We start from the raw sequence: 24794 nt of genomic DNA, 5'->3' as shown, positions 1-24794 counted from the left end.
TTATGGACTGTGCAACTTTTTTATCATGTGTATATTCTAAAAAAATTAATAAAAATAAACTGTAAATAAAAAGACAAATTATAAATAGATTGTATTTGTCATGAGTCAAATTACACACAGACCAAATTTTTGTTTTCCATGATAGCTACAATGACTGTTCTAAGGTATTAAACATCCTTACATCCTTATTATGTGCAAATCTTAGAAACTAAGACAAGTAATAGCAGTGCTGCAATGTACACAATGGTGGTTTCTCCCCCATTAAAAGAGATTACCAGCTCAGAGTTTGCGACTTCCAGCCCCTACAAATCTGAGAATAAAAGGTTGCTTTTTACTTGTGAATGTTAATGACAGAATAAAAGAAGAGGAAGCTGATATTCTCCCTCGATGGCTTCCAAGCTGCAAATTTTATGCTGGAACACTGATAAACACAACTTTGTCCACTTGTGTGCTTAACTCAGGTAATAAGACAAGCAAGCTTTAATTATCTTTGCATGCTGCAGTGCTGTGGGAGGAATAAATAATTGCAATAGTTATTTTATTTGATTCATGGAGCACGTGATCTGTTACAGGTTCCCAGATGGTTCCTTAAATATTACCCACAAAAAAGATTGAAGTACCCACCTTGTCTGTGATCCCCATACTATGAATAGAAGCATTGCCAGTGATGGCTACTGACAATACAGTAATGCTGTATATTTCATGCTTGCCAACTCTTCCGGAATGTCCGGCAGACTTCCGCATTTTGCGAGAGTGTGGCAACCTCCCGAATTCTGCCCACTTCACTAGGAAGTGCCTACTTCCTAGTGAAGTGGGGAGAATCAGGTCCCAAATGCCGCGATTCCCGATGAATCGCGGCGTTTGGCCCCGCCACCCGCTGTCAAATGACGCGTTTGCGTCATGACATCACAGGGGGCGGGGCCAAAATGCACCGATTTTTGGCCGCCCCGCCCCCCTCACGCCCACCTCCACTGCAAGGCTCCCGGAAGAGAGCTGAAGAAGGTTGGCAAGTATGATATATTTAAACGTTCAGTTTAAAAGAAAGCATACATAGCTCATTTTCCAGGGAACATCAGCAGCAATATATAATTTTGTGCTTGCAGAGAAATGCAGCACACATTAATTTACAGATTAAAGGAGGACATGTTAGTATGAGAAGAAGGAAAAGTCATTTTATAAATTTTGCAAAATTCTGCAAAATGCATTATATTATGAGAAAATGTCTACTATATCACTACTTATAAATGCATCTTTATAAAATTATGTGTTTCTTATTTTAACATTTTATTTCTACTGGCTTTATATTTCGTTAAAAAGTCAGATGGGATGTGTTTGTAGCTAGATCTCCAATCACCAATGGTAAGTTAGATCAGTTATACCACTTCACATTGCTGCCCCTACAATATCCCGGGATTTTCAAGCTGGGTTTTTGCCGTGTCATAGAGCACCCCAGCTCAGAGACCCTGTTCACACTGTACCTTGGACCCAGAATTTCCTGGGTCGACCCCGTTCATACTGAATTTCCTGGGTCTGCCCTAGCAATAAGTGTAAGTCATAACAAGAGAAGTTTTGATTGGCTGAAAAATGGTGAGGTTATTTAAAGAGGACTTTTTTTTTTGCACACAAAGATAAGGCCAAAGTGGGGGGTGACAGTTCACAGCATTGCTTTTATCATGGCCGACAAGTTACTATTGTGTAGCCTGGAGTTCCTGTCTTATTTCGTCTTTTGGCTGTTTTATAAAGCAAATGAGAGCTTGATGCAGCTGCTAACACTGTGTTACCTTGCATAGTGTCATCTCAGGAGGAGAAAGGAGCAATTTATGGTAGATAGGGAGAATACTCAACATTTTTATTTGCGTAGGAGGAGAGCTTTTGTCATGGCCAGCAGTTCCTCCATATTGAGATTCAGTCAGCAACTAACCAAACAGAAGCTTTAGAGGACGAGCAGTTGATGGGAAACTTTCATATGTCACGTGGGACATTTCAGTATGTACTGGACCTTATCACGCCAGCACTTTCTAGACAGACCACAGACTTCAGAAAACCCATTGCACCAAGAATGAGACTACCAATTGTGTTTTGGTGGTATGCTCCTCCTGGCAAATGCTGCACAATCTCCTGCTTGTTTGGAGTGGGGATATCCACAGAAGTCAATTATCATGTAAATTTCTGGTACTGTTTTTGATTCTTTGTTTTATAGAAGTTTCCACCGCAACCAAAAGAGTCCTGAATTTTGCAGTTCATATTTTCATATTTCCAGCAAATAGAAGGTGTATCACTAAGCAATTGACTGAGCCATGTTACTGTAGATGGTGACTGGAATACTAGGAAAGGTTGAACAAGTGCAAAAACAAAAGAACTTGAAAGCAAACTATGGCTATAATGGTAAGTATGGCTAAGAAGCCACTGAATATAGACAAGAGAGCAGTAGGCGAGAGTTTTTACAGAGCCAACAGTCAGACAGAATTAGTTAAGGGATTTGGAGCAGATAGTCAGCCAGGTCTCAATGACCATAATGGGTAGTTGACTGGATCAAGGAAATAAAATGGATTCATAGACTACAGATAGAATGGGACAAATACCAAAATTTAACAGGTAAATTAATGTTGCATTCAAACTAGAGATGCTCAGGCTCGGTTTTCTGAAAACCGAGCCCACCCGGACTTAGGGGATCTGAGTAGGCTCGCGAGTCAGCTGGTTACTTTTGCGCGTCCTCGGATCTGAATCGAGGCATTGTTGCGTTGTCAGATATCGCGGGTTTTGGATTCCATAAGTACCTCCCTCCCCAGGAGATCCAGCGTCATTGCTCACACAGAAACACGGGTAGCAGTGTTCTTGTCACTCTCCAGTCTCCAGTGCCATTGCTCATACAGAAACAGAGGTAGCGGTGTTCTTGTCACTCTCCAGTCTCCAGTGACATTGCTCAGTGCCATTGCTCATACAGAAACAGGAGGGGTATCAGTGTTCTTGTCACTTGACAAAAATTGACTGAAAATGATTGGAAATTAATTGATCAGGTACAGAGAAACAGTTCATTTAATTTCCAGAAAACTTTTTTCCCTCACATTTCTCAACCTTTCTCAAGTGATGCAGTCAGATGATGGAACATATTTTCAGCTGTATGAACAATTTCAAGGACATTATGTATAATATCAAGGGAGAAGCTCTGAAAAGCCTTGGCAGTATATATCCTAATTATATGCAATAGTAAGCCTACTGTTTGCTCTTTGCAAAATCATAATTCATTTGTTCTTTGTAAAAAGAAATGAACAAAAGAATTTAGTGACACATGAAGTAAAAGGTTCATCAATGCCTTAAAATAAAAAGAAAGCTTGTGATGTTAAACTGATTCTTTTTCTAGCTATTTTAGCCAGAATTTTAATGTTTAATGTATGCAAACTGTGTAACTAAATACCTGCTTAACAAATGATAAAGAAGTTATTCAAAATGAGTATTTGAAATATTCAACTGGTTCCGCATTTGGCAAAAAATTTCACAAGTTTCTCCACGGGAATTTGAATAAATATTCCCAGTCCCAACCAACCCCACCATACAGCAGAATGAATTGACCTTAGTTGTCCAAGCTCTATTCAAAGACTATAAATTCCAGAAAATGTGTATTTATAAATAGTTCACACCTATACAAAACAGCCTGTTCTGCTGTAAAATTTCTCTTGTGTGTAATCTTGCTGCAATTTTGCACATTTTTAACTGGTACCCATAGCTTCCTGCATCATTACACATTTGGGCATGGAATTTTGCAGATTTTTTTGGGCCGAATTTGGTTTGAAACGTTTTACATGTAATCCCCTAGTCCTTACCCAACCAAACCACAGAGAAGAAAGATTTAACACTGTCAAAGTGCTATATCTATTTACAGATTCTAAGCTCTATAACATTTTACCCAGTTGTTCTGTGGCCTATGACCTTTAGATGCCATAGACACACTACACCATAACCTTCCACTCTCTTTTCATCCAGAATTTTATATCAACTCATGATCCTCATCCCAAACAAAGACAGGTAGACATATGTGGTGAAAAAGAGGTCACACCTTTATTTAATAATACTCTGCTACATGGAGGCAAAGGACAGTACTGTAATTGCCAGCTCCAACCACACCATAGCATATTACCTGGTGGGTGGCCACCCTTCCCCACAAGTCTGGTGTCATGCACTTCAACTGCAACTTAAAAGAGGTTGTCCCAATGACTGTTTCTTGCGTCACCCAAATCCGTCTTACTGCCATGGATGTGCACAGGTGGGAAATTGCAGGCCTAACAGCATACAGCACTCACTGACTTGCTTTTAAGCACCTTTAACTCCCAAGCCCAGTTCTCTATTCCCCTGCCCTGTTGTTATTCCACTAGTCACTCCCTAACCTTCCTTGCATCGCTATAGCTATTTTCCACCTATCTCTGACCCTCCCCTCAAATCTCAATACCTTGTGCTAAGTAGCAACAACACCTAATATTGAAGAATGTCAGGGCAACCCTCATTGCTTATTACCTTTTGGCCATAAACTGCCTACAGTTTTATTTATCTTTCCATTCCTATAACCAACATACAACCCCCCACCCCTCCCTAATTCCCCTGCTCCTCTTCAGCACTTTTTACACATATTAAAATACACACACCCTCAGTTTGGACACCAACTTCTTACTGCCCCATATCCAGTTGACCAGTCTCTCTATGTTCCTCAAAGTTGCTGGCTGCAGTGGTATATCTATAATGGGAGCAGGGTGTGCAGTGCACATGGGCCCATGAGTTAAAGGAACCCCATCACTGAGAATGTTTTGCTGCTGACACATGTATTTTCTTCCTCCTGACAGGGAGCTCTGCTCCGTTATGTCTTCACCGCATCAGAGCAGCTATGTGCCCCCCCCCCTGCCTCCCATACTGCACCCGTCTGTTGTGCTCAAAAGCTCCAAAGGCTTATTCTCACGCCTCCCTTCCATGCTGCTGGGTCATTCTATTTTGGAGGATCCCGGTGTATGTAACACTAGCACAAAAGACTCAGGGCCAGGATTTGCAGTGCTACCAGAGGACACCCTACCAGGACAGGGTCTGTGTGCACCAGTATCCCAGACTGGGGGACACAGAACTGTCTAATCAATAGTAGAGGTAACACTACAGGAGGATAATACTCTGAGCACTACAGAGAAGCTGTGGAGGTTATTACTGTGGCGTGTGGACTGCAAGAGGCTAATGGAGAGTATATTCTACCATTTACCTTGTACCTGTAAACTGTCTATTGTGCTTGTGCTGTCAATAAACCTATATTTTGGATATGTTCTGGTCTGCTCGATTGAGTTGAATCCCATGGATGTAACCACTGTGTCAACTATGGGTGGTTTCCTCACACAGGTAAGTGTAAGCCTTTATTGCATTTTTTTTTTAAATGTATTTTTATTAAACGGTATTAAACGGTCTTTAAACAGAAGACTGACAATATTATATCATGGTGTAGTGAAGAGGTATGTCACAAAAATATACAAAAACGTAAATAAAGCTAAACGAGAGAAAACTGAATATGCAGTAGTCAGGTCAACCAGTAGCATCAATCATGAGAGACCGGAGGATTTTTGTAGATATTGAGGGAAAGAAAAGAGTAAGTAAGGAGCTAGGGAAAGGAGTAGAAGATGAGGGTAGAGAGAAGAAAATGACTTAGTAAGAAAGGAGAAGGGAAGCAGGTAGAAAGGAGAAAGATAGTGAAAGGACGTAGTGGCTGGCAGGATCCGTTTTTGGAAGAGAGGAAGGGAGGTTGAAAGGGATGGTAGTGAGGAGGATTGATGTGTGCATCAGGACAAGGGGGAGCTGTATTGGAAGTATGACATACATGTATTTTACACCTTGTGTATGACAGGGAGAAAAAGCAGCCTGGTGGGAATTTAGGGGAATTAAAGAGAGGGACTACCGGGGTTGGGTGTGGAGGAAGACCAAACAGTCTGGAGGCAGAATCCCATATAACCAGGGAATGCAAAACCGTGGGGTGAGCCAGAACCCTCTCTGGAAAACGAGCCCTTGGGAGCCAAAGAAGGGAAGCAGGGGTAAGCAAACCCAGGCCCTCAGCCACCAGGGAAGCCCATACTGTAGATGATGTAGGATCATTCCACAAGACACAATGAGCGAGTTGGGCTGAGAGGTAATATCATTTAAAATTTGGAATGCCCAGGCCGCAGCCACAGGAAGACCTCTGGGAAACCCGGAGCTGTATGTGGAGCTGCCTACCTGCCCAGATAAATTTGGATATTTCATGCTGGATAAATTTAAATACATATGGAGGTATACGGATGGGGAGGGTTTGAAAGTGATATAAAAGCCGTGGACGAACATTCATTTAACAACATTAATACGGCCTATCCATTGATAAGGTTATTTGAGATAAGGTTTGGGGAAAGTTGACGTGAAAAGCTGGTGATAAGTTTTAGTAAGATAGACACCCCTGTATTTGAGTTTCTGCAGCCACGAGGTAAATGAGAACTGTGTTCTAGAACCAATTTTTCGGTATGGGAAATGCAAAAGTCTAGAATCTCTGATTTGTCCAGATTGATTTTGTATCCTGAGAAATGGCCAAAAGTGTCAAGCTCAGATAAGAAGAAGGGAAGGGAGGAAGTTGGGCGAGTTATGCTTAGCGGGACATTGTCCGCATACAGAGCTATTTTATTTTCAGTGGAGCCGACCTTGATGCCAGAGATGGCTTTTTTGGTCTGAATCCTGGTAGGAAGTGGTTCAATTACAAGGGCAAAGATTAGTGGGGAGACAGGGCATCTTTGACGGGTGCCATTAGTAATATTAAATGAATGGGAGGTTAGGCCATTAGCCGAGACCATAGCAGAGGGGGAACGATAGAGAACCATAATGCCCATCAAAAATCTGCCAATGAAGTCCATTGACCCAAGCACTCCACACATGAACAGCCAAGAGATATGATCAAACGCTTTTTCAGCATCCAGGGACATTATCAGAGAGGGAATTTTGCCGTCATGAATAGAGTAGATCAAGCCGATCATCCTCCTAGAGCTGTCAACGGCCTGCCTACCTGGTATAAATCCAACTTGGTCGGAGTGGATGAGGGTGGAAAGTGGCTGGAATCTTAGCATAAATTTTCAAGTCTACATTAAGCAGGGAAATGGGTCTGTAGCCTGAGCAATGCTTATGGTCTTTCCCGGGCTTCTGAATGACGGTTATGCTGGCCATGGTAGTGGCAGAGTCAAAGAATGTCGCGTCTAGAATCTGGTTAAAGAAGGTTTTCAGATGTGGAGTGAAGATTGTGGCAATTTTTTTATAATATTGGGCCATGAAGCCATCCAGGCCAGGGGCTGAGGAGGGCTTAAGGGATTTTATGGCTGTTGTTCTGCTGGAGTAATGTTCTCATTTAGGCAGGAGAGCTGGAGCAGAGTGAGTCTGGGGATAGGGGTGCTTGCTAGATATGACTCCAGGGTCTCCGACAGGAGCTCTCCCCAATGTGGAGGGTCAGGAAGATAATAAAGAGAGGCATAGAATTCTCTGAACTCATTCACAATATCAAGGAGGTCATAGGTGATAGCGTTAGTCCTCTTTTGGTGTAACCTGTCAATGAATCCCCAGGCACGTTTCTGCCGAAACTTCCAAGATAGAAAAGAGTCCGCCTTGTCTGCTTTGTCATAAAAGCGTTGTTGTAGTTTTTTTTGCAAAAGGCAGGCTGCCCTGCGTGATAGAAGATTGTTCAGTTGGCCCTTCAGGGACTCAATCCGTAATAGTAAGGATGGGTCAGGATGTTGCTGATGTTACATCAAGAGGGTGAAAATGCTTTGCTCTACGGAGGAGACCTCTAGGGTTGCCGTCTTTTTAGCTTGTGAAGCTGCGCTGATATGGTGGCCAAGAATGGTGACTTTACGGGCCTCCCATATGACACCCAGTGCAACCTATTGAGAGAAATGCTCCTGCAAAATAATCAGAGATTGCTTTGATGTCGGAAAAGGCAGTGGCATTCAGCAGCAGAGAGTCAGGTATCGTGTAGGGGAGTTTTTCTTAAGCAAGGCAGACAAGGCAGAGGAATCCATAGATGAAAGAACATGCAGATTCTGGGGAGAAAGAGAGGTCTTGTCTAACAGTGGGTCTAGAGTGACATTAAAATCGCCTGACAAAATAATGTGCCCCTTGGGCAATCGCTCAATGTGTCGGAACAATTTGCCCCTGACCTTGGCCTTGACCCTGATTGGGAGCATAGACCGATATCAGTGTAATAAGTGTGGAGCGAAGAGTACCTATCACCATTAGAAAGCGACCCTCTATAATAATGATGTTATATGATTTTTAATAACTGCGTATATATATAATGATGAATATTGGAATACTTGTCATCATGGTGAAATCATTTGATTTGAAATACCTGTTCTAATGTAATGCTGATTATTGTGATATTTATGATGATGACAAAAGATAGGGAAAGGATAGAACAATATCACAGACAGGCAGAAACACAAAGTGGCTGTCTGCCTGGTTTACTGTATCTGTCAACAAAGCAGAGCGCAATGCGAGAAATTGTGTTGGCACAAACATGGTAATTCAAATAATAGCTAGTTATTTATAAATAGACTGTACTGTAAGTTAGTGTAAATACATCATACATGCCAACTCTCCCGGAAATTCGGGTCAGTCTCCCAGGCGAGCTGGCATTTCTCCCGCATCCAGGATATCACCGAGAATCATGGTGAATCACGCCATTTTGGAGGGTGGGAGGGGCGGGGCGAGGCCAATCGCATCATTTTGGCCCCGCCCCCCGCAATGTAAATTATGTGTTCACGGGGGGCAGGGCCAAAATGACACGATTGGCCTCGTCACGCCCCCTCCTGCCCTCCAGTCACACCCCCTCTACCGGAAACAAGTTTCCTGTAGTTGGCAAGTATGAAATACATATACATTATATAAATGTTGATTTAACTGATTTTATCTGTTTTTAAGCATCTTTCATTAAACTTGTATTTTTTTATAACATCTAAAACCAAATCACAAGCCAAGTTTTGCCAAAACTAAAGCCAATACCTAAACACAATGACAGATTGGAAACAAAACCAAAACAATAGGTGGCTAGCTAATATCAACTGCATTCAGCAGTCTCCTACATTTACTCTTCTGTTGCTTTTTCTGGTATGAAGTCAAAGTCCTTTCTCAATCTAAACCCACACAGTTGCCATATTCTTATCTTTTTAGCTTATTTAAATGAAGTATCATAGTCAAATAGATGCAGCAGTACATTTCTATTAAAAATGTCTCATTCTTTTAGTTGGAGACTCAAAATGAACACATATAGGAATGAAAAAGGTAACTAACCATTCATTTACAAATTTAAAACTGCAGTGAATTTCAAAAGTAAGAATAATTCTGTTCTTGCAAAATTAGTCAAAAAGGGATGAGGTTTCTGTGAAAGCAATGGGTCACATTTCATATCCATAGTTAATTTGACCTGAATAAATTGCTCAAGCTCGGGGATCCTTGCTTATTTGGTATAGCCTTGATGTCTACAGGTCACAGCACATTCTTAAATCATTGCATACAAGACTGAGATCAGCATTTCCTTGAAAGGTGCAAACAGCTGGCATAAGACTGTATGATTTTCCATTGCCTAGTATAGTTGTTGATGGCGTTTTGCTGCTCATGAGGCTGCAGAAACATATTGAAAGTTATATTCCATCTTTTGGAGACATCAATTTTTAACTTTGCACTTTAACAATGGCAATTTTGTGTTCCAGCATCAAAGTACTTTGTACATCAGCAGCACTGTATGCAAGGGGAATGAGGGAATGTGACAGCCTTGGAGAGACTGGAGTGAAAAATGCAAACTACCTGATCATTATCATAACCCTCACTTTCAAAAATCTGTATCTTTATCCATAAGCAAGTAAATAAACGGTACAAGAGAACATTATATCCCTTTGATTTTCAGGTTTCAGGTCATGTGACTGCTAATGGTGGAGGGGGGGGTGTGTTTCATGTCTTAACGTCAATGTGTAAGTGTGAGGCCAGGGATCAGCACTAGGATAAGATGCTAGAATAGTAAATCGTGGTGTTCACGTTGTGGAAGTCAAATAATTGGATGAAGTAAACCAAATTGATTAATATTGTTTTACCGTGCAATGCGATTAGTACACCATGATGCAATCGCATGGATTAAATACACACATTTACATTTGCACTTACACTCGTAAATAACACACATTTATTTATTAGTAAAATATATTAGCTATTGTTTATACATAGATAATATTAAAGTTAAGGTATTTATGGTTCAGGTCCTCTAAAAGTCAAAGAGTTTGGTCTCATATTAAAGCTTATTTCACCAGCATTGGCCCAGTTTCAACAGAGTAGCGATCGCATCTAGCGGTCGCAAGTTATGAGCAATATAAGATTAATGCTCAAAAGTACTTTATTTATGGGTCAGTTTAAACTGGTTATTCGGCGGGATGAGACGTAGGCAACAGTTGGAGTAAGTTGCCCCCCACCCTTGGAAAAGATCAAATGAACTGACCTATGACCAGCAGACAACTGGAACATCTTTAACCCTGGGTCAAAGAAGACCTCTCTTGATGTCATCTGTATATATTCGTGACATCATCACTGTTTATGTTAATTCAAGCTGCATATAAGCACCCTGGCCCATTGTTCTCACTCTCTCTCTGATCCTGACTACACAGACAACATGACGCTATCTTATCCTGGGTGAAGCTCATTGGAAAATGTAATGTATTATGTGTTTTTATATTTTCCTGCTTTATTGTAACATCTTTAATGCGTAATAATGGCTTGCTGTAAATCCTGCTATATTTTGCAATTAAATATCTATGTGTTTTGGAACCACAATAATCGCATTGGACAGTGTATTATTGGTAAGCGATAAAATTACTTTAATAACGTCTAGCAGCCCCTTTACGTATGGAGCATAATATGCTCACTGGTACTCTGTTTCCTCCAGAACTTAATAATGTGGTAGTAGAATCATATCATTAGTAGAACCCTATGGCACAGACAGAGAAAATAATACAGGAGCGGAAAATGGTAGACACATAGTTAGATAGACTAAAATCCAGAGGTGTAGTGCAAGTGAGCAAGCAGAACTTCAAGTCAAGTGTCTAAGCAAACAGACAGAGAGAATGGTTCATATACTGGCATAGATTGACAGGTACCAGCAGACAGGGACAGTGGTCAGATACCAAGTACTAGTTCAGGCTAGACTCCAGATATTGATAGTGGTCAGATGCCAGACACTAAGTCAGCAACAAGATGAAGATAATAAGAAATACAGCAGGAGCCATGAGTGCAGAATAGACCAAATATAACCGGCAACATGCTATAGCCCTTCCTGGCTAAACAAGGAGAAGCCAGAACCTGCACAGGATACCTACAGTATAATCATGTGATTGCCTGCACATTCAGCCCAGCAGCATAGTGGTTGCCCTGTAAAATGCACAACCGCACTCCGATTTCAATGGGTTGCACTCTCACCCATGTATCCTAACAGTTAATCAGCTTTTTCCATGGAACTTGTATTGCCCATTTCAGACTGACTATCTTGTTCCCCATTAATAGGCAACATATCCACTTTATCAAACCCGCAGTTTAGTAAATATACCCCTATATCTCCTTAAAATACATGTATTCTCTCTCCCTCTCCCCACCATCTTGGCCCACAAGTCCATGAGATGTCCAAGAAAAACAAGTAAATTTGTATAAAAATAAATGTGTAACACTGTAAACAAAAATTTTCACTGTGGGTTTGCTCTTTTGTTGTCTATAAATGACCCTCTCTGTCTGTAATTACATATTTTTGTATGCTGATTTTTTTATTTTTTACTGGTTGTGGCCATTAGTGTTACAGTGGAACTAGCCTTACGGTTTAATTAGTACTTGGTTTGTTAATAGCAATTGCATCATATGAGCTCATTATCGCATCAATAAAATACTTTTTAAAATACCCTTTTTGCTATCACAGTTATCGTCAATATTTTGTATGAAAGTTCTGTCATAGTGTCAGTACTACGCTATCATAAATCCTAATGCTCATTTAGCTGTCACATATGGAATAATAACACGTGAATATTTTTGTCATCTACCTCTTAGTTTAGTTGCAAAAACAACTGTGTATAAAGAACCATACAACATCTCCTCCCCTCCATAGTGTGTTGTGTGTTTGATGAAGAGCAAGAGAATATCTAAAATTTCCCCTTTTTTCTGTTGCTGTGCAACATAGCAGAAAGGTATTGGACAGTTAAGCATGACTGTAAATATTGAGTGGTAACTGGCAAAATGGTTTTGGTCATGTGATGATGATTGTTGTATTGCTATTGGCTCCATATTCTTTCATAAACGTTACTGTCATTGATCTGGTTCTACAGGATGTGTACTTTTTTGTCTTGTTTTTTTATTTTATTCTATTTTGCTACCTTAGTCACTGAATGTCATCCCAACCAGAACTGATTTACAAAATGATCCAGTTTGCTTGAAGAAAGGTAGATAGATAGATAGATAGATAGATGGTTTCCATTGCTGGGCAATAAGGCAATAAATAGAATAAAGAAAGATAGAAAAATAGATAGAATATATATATATATATATATATATATATATATATATATACAGAGAGAGAGAGAGAGAGAGAAAGAGATAAATATATATATATATATATATATATATATATATATTTATATATATATTTTTATATATGTATGTATATATATATATATATATATATATATATATAAATATATATATATATATATATATATATATATATATATATATATATCACGGCAGTTGATATTTTTCAATCAAAATATTGCAATCTATTTCTGAATGTAAGATGTAAGTGGTGGACCATGAATTTATATTATTTTCAGTTACCATGCTGGTAGCTTAGCTGTAGGCAGTAGCTTTATTAACATAAGCTATTGTACAAAATAAGTCACTTTATTAAATCTTAGAGTAATATACCCCAAAATGAATCTTTAGGGAGAACAGGGTTAAATTGTTGAACTCTATTAACAGTGAACATATTCCAAATTTACAATGCATGAATAGAGGTTGATAATTGTCTCTCTGGGTATTGAATGTTCTAGATGTTTTTAGCGTTCTCAATTTGTTTTCTTTCTTTTTATTCTAATTTTAAATGGCCTCGGTCCAGCAAACAGCCTTAGATAACATGTGTGAACTTTTTAATATCAAGGAGATTTAATTTAAAAATTTTCCCGAGGGCGTACAAGCTAAGGAACTCGCACTGTATGACCACTACAACCATTAAATGTAATAGGGGATTATTGCACCATTTACATTTGGCAGAGTGGGAAAAGGGAAAAGGACATTTTGTTCTGAAAGACGTCATCCACCTACTTACACCCCTTCAGTTTACTCTTCGTTTTAGTAAAAATGCTTCCTGTAGCAATCCTCAGAATTTCAATGCTTAACCTTTATAACCACAGAAGGCACTGCGCACTACTTTGGAATAGCACAGTGAAAAGCTGCTGTACAGGACACTAAATCTGTTTTAAATGTAAATATAGTGTCCTAGCTATAAATTTCTAATTGAGGAGTAAAATGGTTGCTCGTTGTTCACATTTTCTAAAGCTTAAATCATGCTACACTGAATTTCTATCTATGCTTTTTCTCTTCAACATGGATGCTACAGCTGTTATCTTACAGGTTCGGCTTTATAAGGGTGTCACCACATTTAATGCCCTTCTGATTTTTTTTTTTATAACTGACCAAATGAGGTTTTCATGCCTACCAGGGTGTGACTGCACAGATCAATAGATATCTGCAACCCCTTCCATGACATAATCAGACATACTCAGTGGTTTACATGTTTAACCAACCAAGAAAATCAGAGGAGCCTTGGTAAAAACGACTTCAAGGTCACCACATTACCTGGTTGGCTGCAATGGAAATTGCTCAGGTACCTACATTTGTAAATGCTTTTAATATCATTGTGACACAAGCACTGGTAAAGTAGTAAATGGCAGGTATATAAGTCCTGAATTTCTGTCATTTGTGTTTTAAAAACCCTAGGGAATTCTTTTGTGTAAGGGAAAAGCTTCCCAAAGAGTGTATTCGGCTGTGGGAATATCCGGTATAAGGATCCCTAGGGTATGAATGGAGAGAGATTGGTGGGCTCCATTCATGAAGTCCATTTTGGGTTTTCCAAGAGTCTAGTAATCAGGAGTTGCACATGATGAGGTGCTATTAAATGGCTGCTAGACAGTTCATTCTTTCTCTCAATACTTGATACCTTTAGTTTCTTTTCAGTTATATTCTATGATATCAGCCTGTTAAGGGATGTATTGTAATGTAGACAGATGTATTCCAAATCTAGGTATTGTTTTATTAATCCCTATTCATCCAATTTACTTTACCTCCTTCTTGTTGTATTGTACGAAAATTCAATAAAACATTATTTTAAAAACAGTGCCATATCCAAATAATAAGTATTTTTTCATTCATTTTTTTTCTATTATTGCCATCCTGAAATGGTGGTAGTAGAAAGATTGCGGTAGTATAAGTACTGCCACGATCCTTGTTAAATAGCTAACAATGGACAAAACCACCTAACATTATCATCGGTGAGAGTTACCTCCTACGACAGCAGTGCCATCGCTAAAGTTAACGCCATGATAGATAGGAAAAAGCCCTATCTCAAGCAACACACCCATTTTCTTCAGAGATAATGGTTTTCTCAATTTGAGAAATAGGCCTGTTTGACTCTCAATTCTCTCTCTCTCTCTCTCTCTCTCTCTCTCTCTCTCTCTCTCTATCTGTCTACCTTCAAGCAAACTTGATGAGTTTGTAAATCAATGCTGATTGGGATGAGTTTCAGAGAAAAATACACATCCTGTAAAACCAGACCAATGATAATAAAGCTTATGTAAAAACCATCTAACTATCTATTCATGTATTTCATATCTGCTTCATCTCTTTTATGAATCACTATGTGTTATACTGAACATTTGGGACAGGAGTCAAAATTAGGTGAAATAATAGTAAAGTTATTATAATAAACACATATGAAAGCAGGTGAGCAGAGCCCTTTAGGGCATGGCATGTCCAATCATCATCATCATCATCATTTATTTATTATTCTTGTGAACCCCATTGAATGCATGGAAAATTTTAATATTTGATATAGGATACAGGGAGAATCTAATCATCAGTATTTGTAAAAGAGAACCAGAGGACAGAGAAAATGTAAGTGACCAAAAAATACAGATAGTATCTTAGTGGGCAGCACTGTGGCTTAGTGGTTTGAACTTCTCCTTCACAGCAATGGGGTAATGAATTCATTTCCCGACCATGGCTTTATATATGTGGAGTTTGTATGTTCTCCACATGTTTGCGTGGGTTTTCTCCGGGTGCTCCGCTTTCCTCCCACATTCCAAAAACATACTGGTAGGTTACTTGGCTGCTATTAAATTGACTTTTCCCTCTCTCAGTCTGTGGGGCAGAGACTGATGTGAATGAGTTCAGTACAGCACTGCGGAATTAGTGACACAATATTAATAGATAATGATTATGATGATAGTGACCAATATACAATACAGATAGCATTCTAGTGACCAATATGCAATACAAATAACATTCTAGTGACTGCTATACAATACAAAGAGCATTTCAATGATCCACATGCAATAAAATTGGCCTTCTATTGACTCATATTCCGACTCCTGGAACAGTTTGAGAGAATTTGTATGACCCATATGGTTGAAAATTGTGACCTAGATGCCTGACAAAAAATAAATCCTGAGCCCTGCTGAACCTGAATCGGAGCTGAGAGCTTGAGTTATGAGCTACACTAAACTGCCATTAATAAGTTGGAGATTTTGGGTAAATTGATGTGTTAACATGTTGTGAGAGTTCCATTCTGGGCTACTGTTAAGTTTTGACAGAGAGACTCTGATACACTCCAGACTCTGTGAGCAGTAGGCAATAGATGACAAACATCTTCACCAGCCCAGGGATTTTGTAAATAGTGAGAAGCAAAAACATGTTTTTGCTGAATCTAGGGCTTTTCACCCAATAATAAATAGAGATGAGCGGGCTCGGATATCTGAAATCCGAGCCCACCCGAACGTTGCCGATCCGAGTTGGATCCGAGACAGATCCGGGTATTCCCGCCAAGTGCAAAACTGAAACCTAGGCTCGGAGTCATAATCCCGCTGTCGGATCTCGTGATACTCGGATCCTATAAATTCCCCGCTAGCCGCCGCCATCTTCACTCGGGCATTGATCAGGGTAGAGGGAGGTTGTGTTAGGTGGTCCTCTGTCCTGCTATATCTCATGCTGTGCTGGGGAAATAACAATGCCCTTAGAATGGCCCGGCCCAGCCCAGCCCAGCCCAGCACAGCACAGCACAGCACAGCATGGAAAATTTAAAAAAAAGTTATATAAAAAAAAAATATCCAAAAACAATCCTGCAGTATAAGTCCATTGGTACTGCAATATTACAAAGTTCACTGATTCTGCAGAATAGACTGGGAATTAGTGGAAATGTGTGTTATTGAATGTTATTGGGGTTAATAATAGCGTAGGAGTGAAAATAAACCAAAAAAACTTGATTTTAACACTTTTTATGTTTTTTTCAAAATAAATCTGAATCCAAAACTAGAGATGGTCACTGACCCCCGTGTTTTGGTTTTGGATTCGGTTTTGGATCTGGATTACCGTCGTGTTTTGGTTTTGGTTTTGGTTTTGCAAAACCGCCATTGCGTGTTTTGGTTTTGGTTTTGGTTTTGTTTGGTTTTGTTTTGCTATTTTTTGGGAAAATCCATGTTTTTGGGCCTAAATTAACCCAATTTAGTGCTCCAACTGTTTTAGAGACAAGTAATCTAATTGTTGAGGTAATAAATCATCCAAAAAAACAGTTTAATTCTTCGTTGGTAGGCCTATTCTACACACAAAACAGATTGTCTTCCTCTCCATCTATGCATATTGGCAATGCAGCCATCGTCTTTGAATGTATATTACACCCTACACTTATAGTTAAATATGTAAAGAAATGGAAAAAGCCAGTTTGGTTTCTGTCTCTCAAGGCCCCCCTCCACTTGTATAAAATACCAAAAAATCCAGCCATTATAGACTGTACAATATTAATTGACATGGAGAAAGCCAGTTTGGTTTCTGTCTCTCTAGGCCCCCCTCCACTTGTATAAAATACTAAAAAATTCAGCCATTATAGACTGTACAATATTAATTGACATGGAGAAAGACAGTTTGGGGTCACTCTGTCTCTCTAGGCCCCCCTCCACTTGTATAAAATACCCAAAAATTCAGCCATTATAGACTGTACAATATTAATTGACATGGAGAAAGCCAGTTTGGTTTCTGTCTCTCTAGGCCCCCCTCCACTTGTATAAAATACCCAAAAATTCAGCCATTATAGACTGTACAATATTATGAAAAATGGACAAAGCCAGTTTAGGGTCACTCTGTCTATGACACCCTACCCTTAAGGATAAATTGCCCTAACAGCAGCCTTTCAAGATGGTATGTGATATGGAAATGCCACAAGTCCCTTTCCTCTTTGGGGGTAGATTGCACCCTACACTTACATAGAAAGTTTTAAAAAGATGTTATCGGCATCATCTTCAGCTTAATCCTCACCCTCATCAGTGTGTACGTCATCATCACAGACTATCAATTCATCGCCGCTTGAATCCGCCATTAGAGAACAGTCAGTGCTTGGATGTCTTGGATGGTGAAGGCCTTCCTCGTGGAAGATGTAGTTCATTTTTATAAACATCATTTTCTCCACATTTTTGGGAAGTAACCTTCTACGGCGATCACTGACTAAGTTCCCTGCTGTGCTGAACACTCGTTCAGAGTACACACTGGAGGATGGGCAGCTTAGGTATTGCAAAGCAAGTTTGTACATGGGTTTCCAAATGGCCTGCTTTTCTTCCCAGTAAGGAAAGGGACTGTCTGACATTTCCATATCAACTACCTCTTGAAAGTAATCCTCCACCATCCTTTGCATGTTTATACTCATATTGGATTGAGTTATGGGCAAAGTGACACATTTTTTTGAAAAATCCTTCAAACCAGCCCAGATGTTAAATTGTTCTGGTCTGCCCCCTGTGTCTTCCCTGCTTCTTTTTTGGAAATTTAATTTTTTACGAGCAGCAGCAGCTTGAGAAAGTGAAGGAGGACACGTTGTCAAGCCGAGGCCCAGTTCAGCTGACAACTTGCTGAGCAATAGCTCCTTGCAAAAGTTCACATCTCGCTCATTTACAAGTAAAGACTCAATGTAGGTTTTAAACCTTGGATCAAGCACAGTGGCCAAAACGTACTGATCCGAGTTCAAGATCTTAATAACTCGAGGATCATTGTGAAGCGAATTAAGTACTTGATCGACAAGGCCAACATACTTTGCTGAATTGCTTGCTTTCAGCTCCTCCTTCATTTTCTCAAGCTGCTTTTCCAATAGTCTAATTAAAGGAATGACTTGGCTCAAACTAGCAGAGTCTGCACTGACCTCACATGTCACAACTTCAAATGGTTTCAGCACCTTGCACAGCACTGAAAGGATTCCCCACTGTGCAAGAGTGAAATACATCCCCCCTCCTTTCCCAATGTCATGACTTGTGCAATATGCTTGGATGGCTTTGCGCTGTTCCTCCATCCTCTGAAGCATGTACAGGGTGGAATTCCACCGAGTTACCACCTCTTTCTTAAGTTGGTGGCAGGGCAAGTTAAACTGCTCTTGGAGCTGCTGTAATCTCCTACATGCTGTGGCTGAATGCCTGAAATGGCCTGAAATTTTACGGGCCACCGAAAGCATCTCCTGCACCTCACGGTTATTTCGTAGGAAGCTCTGCACCACCAAGTTGATGGTGTGAGCAAAACAGGGAATATGTTGGAAATCACCCAGCTGTAATGCTCGCACTATATTGTTGGCGTTATCTGAAATGACATACCCTGGGGAGAGTCCGAGTGGTATAAGCCATGCATCAATCACATCTCTCAGTTTGCGTAACAAATTGTCAGCCGTATGCCTGTTAGTGAAGCCGGTGATACAAAGAGTGGCCTGCCTGTGACAAATGTTACGTAGTGGTGTACATGCTGCTGCTGTTCCTGCTGGTGAAGGTGAATGACCAACCCAGTGGGCTGTCACAGTCATATAGTCTTTGGTTTGGCCACTTCCACTTGTCCACATATCTGTGGTTAAGTGAACAGTGGGCAGAATGGCATTTTTCAGTGCAATCTCTACATTTTTACACACTTTTTGGTATAGTTGTGGAATAGCTTTACGGGAGAAATGGTGTCGCGATGGAATTCTGTAACGCGGACACAAAACCTCAATTAACTGTGAAAAACCAGCTGCGTTTATTGTGGAGATTGGACGCAGATCTAACACTAACATTGCAGCCATGGCGTCTGTGATTCGCTTGGCGACTGGGTGACTGCTGTCATATTTGCTTCCCCTCGCAAATGATTGTTTCACAGTTAATTGCTGAAATGTAGGACTGCTCATTTTATTAACCTGCCTCTGGGATGACGATTCACCCCCAGCATCAGCAACAGCAGCAGCAGGACTAACGCTTTCTTCAGAGGAATCAATAATAGTGCCGGAGTCATCCAGCCTTAAGTGGGATGCCGGGCTAACTCCGAGCGCTACTGAGGATATTGATGAGGATGGTGTGGTGGGTGTATTTTGTAGCCGTCGGTATGTCGGTGAGCGGAGGGTCTTAGCTGATGAGGGAGTGCTTGTATTCTTTTGGGAAGAACTTTCAGCTTTTCCCAACACTTTGCCATGAACTCTCGTTAAATGGCGTAACATAGACGAGGTTCCAAGATGGTTAAGGTCCCTCCCTCGACTGACTGTGGCTTCACATACACTACAAATGGCTTTACAATTGTTGTCTGGATTTGGGTAGAAATAATTCCACACATAAGAAGTGGATTTTTTTGTTTTATGCCCAGGCATGACAATGGCCTTTTTCTTGTCACGTGCCAGAACTGCTGCCACTGGTGCAGGACTTACACAAACAACCTCATCCTCATCAACATCCTCATTAGCACCCTCGTCGCCTACACAAATCTCCCCCTCATCCTCTTCTAATTCCAAAGTGGCATCCTCAATTTGGGTATCACCGGCTACACTCGGGCTATTAAGGCACACATCAGCAGATTGCTCACGATTAGACATCCCACTGTTGGATGGACTCTCCACAGGGATTGTTGTCATTTGTGAATCAGAGCAAATATTCTCCTGTAATGCCTCACTGTTATCTTGCAGCTCGGCTTTGACGCGTAACAGTAGTTGTGCACCAATTGTAGGCTCGGTAACTTTTTGGGATCTGCCACTAATAGCCAAAGGTGAAGGCCTCATTCTCTCTTTGCCACTGCGTGTGTAGAATGGCATGCTTGCAATTTTTTTTTTATCGTCACTTAACTTTTGCTCACTTACACTTCTTTTTCGCTTCAATACATTAAATTTTTTTTTGGTTTTTGTTTTTTGCACTAATTTGAAAACACTCTGTTGTTTGACATCGCCTTGGCCAGATGACGTACTGGGAACACTAACATCAGGACTGGTGACAGAACCTGGTTGCTCATTCAGATCATATGTGGACTGCTTTGAATCCATTCTGAGCGCAAAACACTGGGGAGTGCTAAAAATTATTTGGTAGATACTGCTGACAGATATGACTTTTGACAGCCAGAAATATTAATGCACAATTAGGGAGGACACCCCCAAAGCACTGAGGAGTGCTAAAAATTATTTAGTATATACTGCTGACAGATATGACTTTTGACAGCCAGAAATATTAATGCACAATTAGGGAGGACACCCCTAAAGCACTGAGGAGTGCTAAAAATTATTTAGTAGATACTGCTGACAGATATGACTTTTGACAGCCAGAAATATTAATGCACAATTAGGGAGGACACCCCAAAAGCACTGAGGAGTGCTAAAAATTATTTAGTAGATACTGCTGACAGATATGACTTTTGACAGCCAGAAATATTAATGCACAATTAGGGAGGACACCCCAAAAGCACTGAGGAGTGCTAAAAATTATTTAGTAGATACTGCTGACAGATATGACTTTTGACAGCCAGAAATATTTATGCACAATTATGGGGGACACCCCAAAAACGCTGGGGAGTGCCAAATATGAAGAAAAAATAATAAACCTCTATCCTCCTCTCTGCACTAGCGATTTTGGTTAGAACAATTGCAAGAACAATATTGTATTCTCTGTCCCTGCTCTAATTAGCCTATGACTACACCCTGCTCTCTCCCTCTGTCAAATGGCGATGGATTGCTGTGGAGGCGTGTATTTATAAAGTTGAAGTATCGCGAGAACCGAGCCCCGAGATCCGACGACGTCACAATGACGTTCGGCCTCGATTTGGATTCGGAATGGGCGGGAGAGTACCGAGCTGCTCAGCTCGGTACTCGGATACCCAAAGTTCGGGTGGGTTCGGTTCTCGGAGAACCGGACCCGCCCATCTCTATCCAAAACCTTAAATCCGAACCAAAACCTTTCGTCAGGTGTTTTGCGTAACAACTCCAAACCCAAAACCTCAAGCAAATCCGAATCCAAAACACAAAACACGAGACACCAAAAGTGGCCGGTGCACATCCCTAATAATAAATAAACCTCTATGTGTCTATTGCATGTCTAAAACAAGAAAACCATGGTAAAAGAGACTTTATTCCTCTCTGCCATAGCCGAATTATACATTATTCTGTACTTAAAAATAAAAACACTTTTTAATACAATTTAGTATTTAAATTTGCATACAATACTCAAAACAAGGTGTATCGTAGGTCAATGTGTGTTTATTATACTTATCCTCAGAAAGTATAAAATTTTCTTCCAAGAAAATATACAGTAAGCCACAAATATGTTTATATCTTGGTTTATGGTAAATTCACCCTCTTCTTGTAAGCTGGAAAATCTTCAATTTAGGATTGACATGTAGAGGTTATTTACCTAAAAGGAAACAAATAGTCATTACTCTGATAGTAGTTCCCCTTGCTTCAATATTTGTTAAATTTATATAGTGCCCAGTAAAAAAGGATTTAGAATGATGAAGGTCAAAGGGGTTAATACTTTATCTAATACCAGCGTCAAGGTGGGAAAGAAAATCTTATGACTAGAGCAATTAATGTTGTTGTGGGGTTCAGAATTAGTTAAGCTATACCTTATTAATTCTTGCTATACCTTCCGATCATCTTCCTCACTTAAATTTTCTATGTAGCAAATCGTCTATACTCTGAAAGAACAATTCTGTTGTTGCCCTTTGTTGAGAACCACAGGTTTCTCCTAATTGACTTTCAGAAGCTGCATTGATTTTGTGAGCTCTGGTGATTTTGATCAGTGCATTTCTTCCTCATCTTTAACATTCCGAAACGGTTGCTGTAGGTTGAGATGTCACCTAAGTTGAAAATATCATTCAAAATTTTCAAGCAGATATTGTACATATAACATACTTATTGAATTACATCATAAACAGACTAATCAGTTAACCTACAGAGTTGCTGTCAAGTAATTGTTATATGTCAAGCTGCATTTTTCAACAGTTCTTAAGCCCTATAGTAGTTAACATTTCACAAACAAGCTGTTTGTGCGCCATTTGATGCTCAGTTTGATGTCGATTCTACTGTTATTTACTACAAATGTCAATAAAAGACTGCAGGGATCAGCCCTGACTTCCTGACCATCATGGGGCATACATTGTACTTCAGTCAAACAAGCAGTAATGTTCTGCAAAATATTTTAGTTAGTTGCTATTACTGCCACCCTCAACCTCTCTCAGGTTTGTATGTATTTTAATCATGGAATTTACATAAAATTTACAAAAATTAGAATTAGTGGGCACATATGTACTTGTCATCACTTTGCTGAAATTGTAAAACAAATGGGGAATTTAGTTTTTGAAGGCAGGTGGCACATTTGCTCAGGCTACCAATCTTCTTGGTACTCAAAAAACATCTAACATGTGACACTTTAACTAGAGATTCTTAAACGTCAGTGAAACAACCAACATTCTGGTTAATGCAGGGTTCAGTTTATATTGACTATGATGGTCATGTGACTACTGCTGATTTCAGTGTCGTAGCTATACATCCCTAGGCCAAGATGCTAATTCTAAACTGGAACACCCTGAAAATGTGGAAGCACCAGTGTGGTCTGTTTATTATCTGGCTTTGAGTTTTCACAGGAGTATTGAGTAGTGACATTAATGCTCCTAATTCAAAAAAGCATCCTGCTGGTGCTTTCATAGTGTTTCCTGAAGAGAGGTAAAGATCAAGCAGCCAAATCCTTAGCAATGGGCCTTTGTATGGTTGCTTTCCTTATTCATATGCAAATCTATAGGATATACTAGACCCACCAGGATGAGAGTCATTTCCAAAAATGCTAAACTGCAGGCCTGCCGTGCAAATGTTGTTGTGTGATAAGAAAGAACATAGATTTGTGGGCCAAAATGGCAGCGTCAACAGGGGTGTCAAACTTTGCATTATTCTGATGAGAGGAACTAGGTGGATGGGGGAGTTCCTTATAATTGTCTATTTATGGATCCCAATGTACTAGCAAGATTATTTACATGACATGTAAGGGACAGATAGCTGAAGCCATATCTGACCAATTTTTTTACATTGCATTGCCTTAATTGCCTAAAGGTAACAAAGCTGAGATGTCAGTTTAAATGCAAGTCAATGGGAGGAAAGGTGGAGTCATATTTAACAACGGTAGAATGATAGCTGACAATATGAAAGTGCAGAGGGCATATGTGACACATTTTGTATGCTTACTCACCATTCACCCACAGGGTATTACCTTCGGTAATGTGTGGTAGAGGGGACTTTGAAAATCTTCTCATTAGCTCCAACCAGGAGAACTCCCAAGTGGTGATTCCAATTGAAAATTTTATTGGCTCTTTGCGCAGATGACCCACATTGGGGAGCAGCAGCTTGAGTCTCCACTATGTAGTCTATTATAATCCACCATGGCTTCTAACCCATTATACCCACAGAGCATAGAGCTAATTAGAGATTGAGATTAGAGATTTCATCCATTCCAACATATCAGTATAGTACTTTACTCAGGGACATCATCTATACTGAAACATTGGAATGGATGAAATACACCCTTTTGATACAAACTACAATTGGTCTTAAATCATTGAGTGCCGCCTCAGCTGGAATCTACTTATTGTACTATCCATACAAGTGAAGTACCGAGGAAGGCAACAGGGTAATGTACACATATTATTTATGAGTGGAACGCACCTGGATACTATATACATATATTAAGGGTGTGCACCGGCCACTTTTAGTGTTTTGGGTTTTGGGTTCTGATTAGCTTGAGGTTTTGGGTTCTGATTTGTTTTGCCAAAACACCTGACTAAAGGTTTTGGTTCTGATTTAGGGTTTTGGGTTCTGATTTATTTTTAAAAAAGCAAAAAAAGGGTTAAAATCAAGTTTTTTGTTTATTTTTCACTCCTACGCTATTATTAACCTCAATAACATTCAATAACAATCATTTCCACTAATTTCCAGTCTATTCGTAACACCTCACACCTCACAATATTGATTTTAGGTACAATATTTGATTTTTTGGTACAGCAGCAACAGTGAACGTAGTTTGGAATTGCAGTACCTATTTTTGGGTATAACAGCAACAGTGAACGTAGTTTGGAATTGCAATACCTATTTTTGGGTACAGCAGCAACAGTGAATGTAGTTTAATATCTGATACGCATCTATGTGGACTGCGTACTGGAGTGGCCCCGGTACCCAATTTGGTACCGGGGCC

Source organism: Mixophyes fleayi, chromosome 4 (genome assembly GCF_038048845.1).
Source record: "Mixophyes fleayi isolate aMixFle1 chromosome 4, aMixFle1.hap1, whole genome shotgun sequence".
In the NCBI taxonomy this organism is placed as follows: domain Eukaryota; kingdom Metazoa; phylum Chordata; class Amphibia; order Anura; family Limnodynastidae; genus Mixophyes; species Mixophyes fleayi.
Note: the sequence above shows the minus strand (reverse complement) of the source record.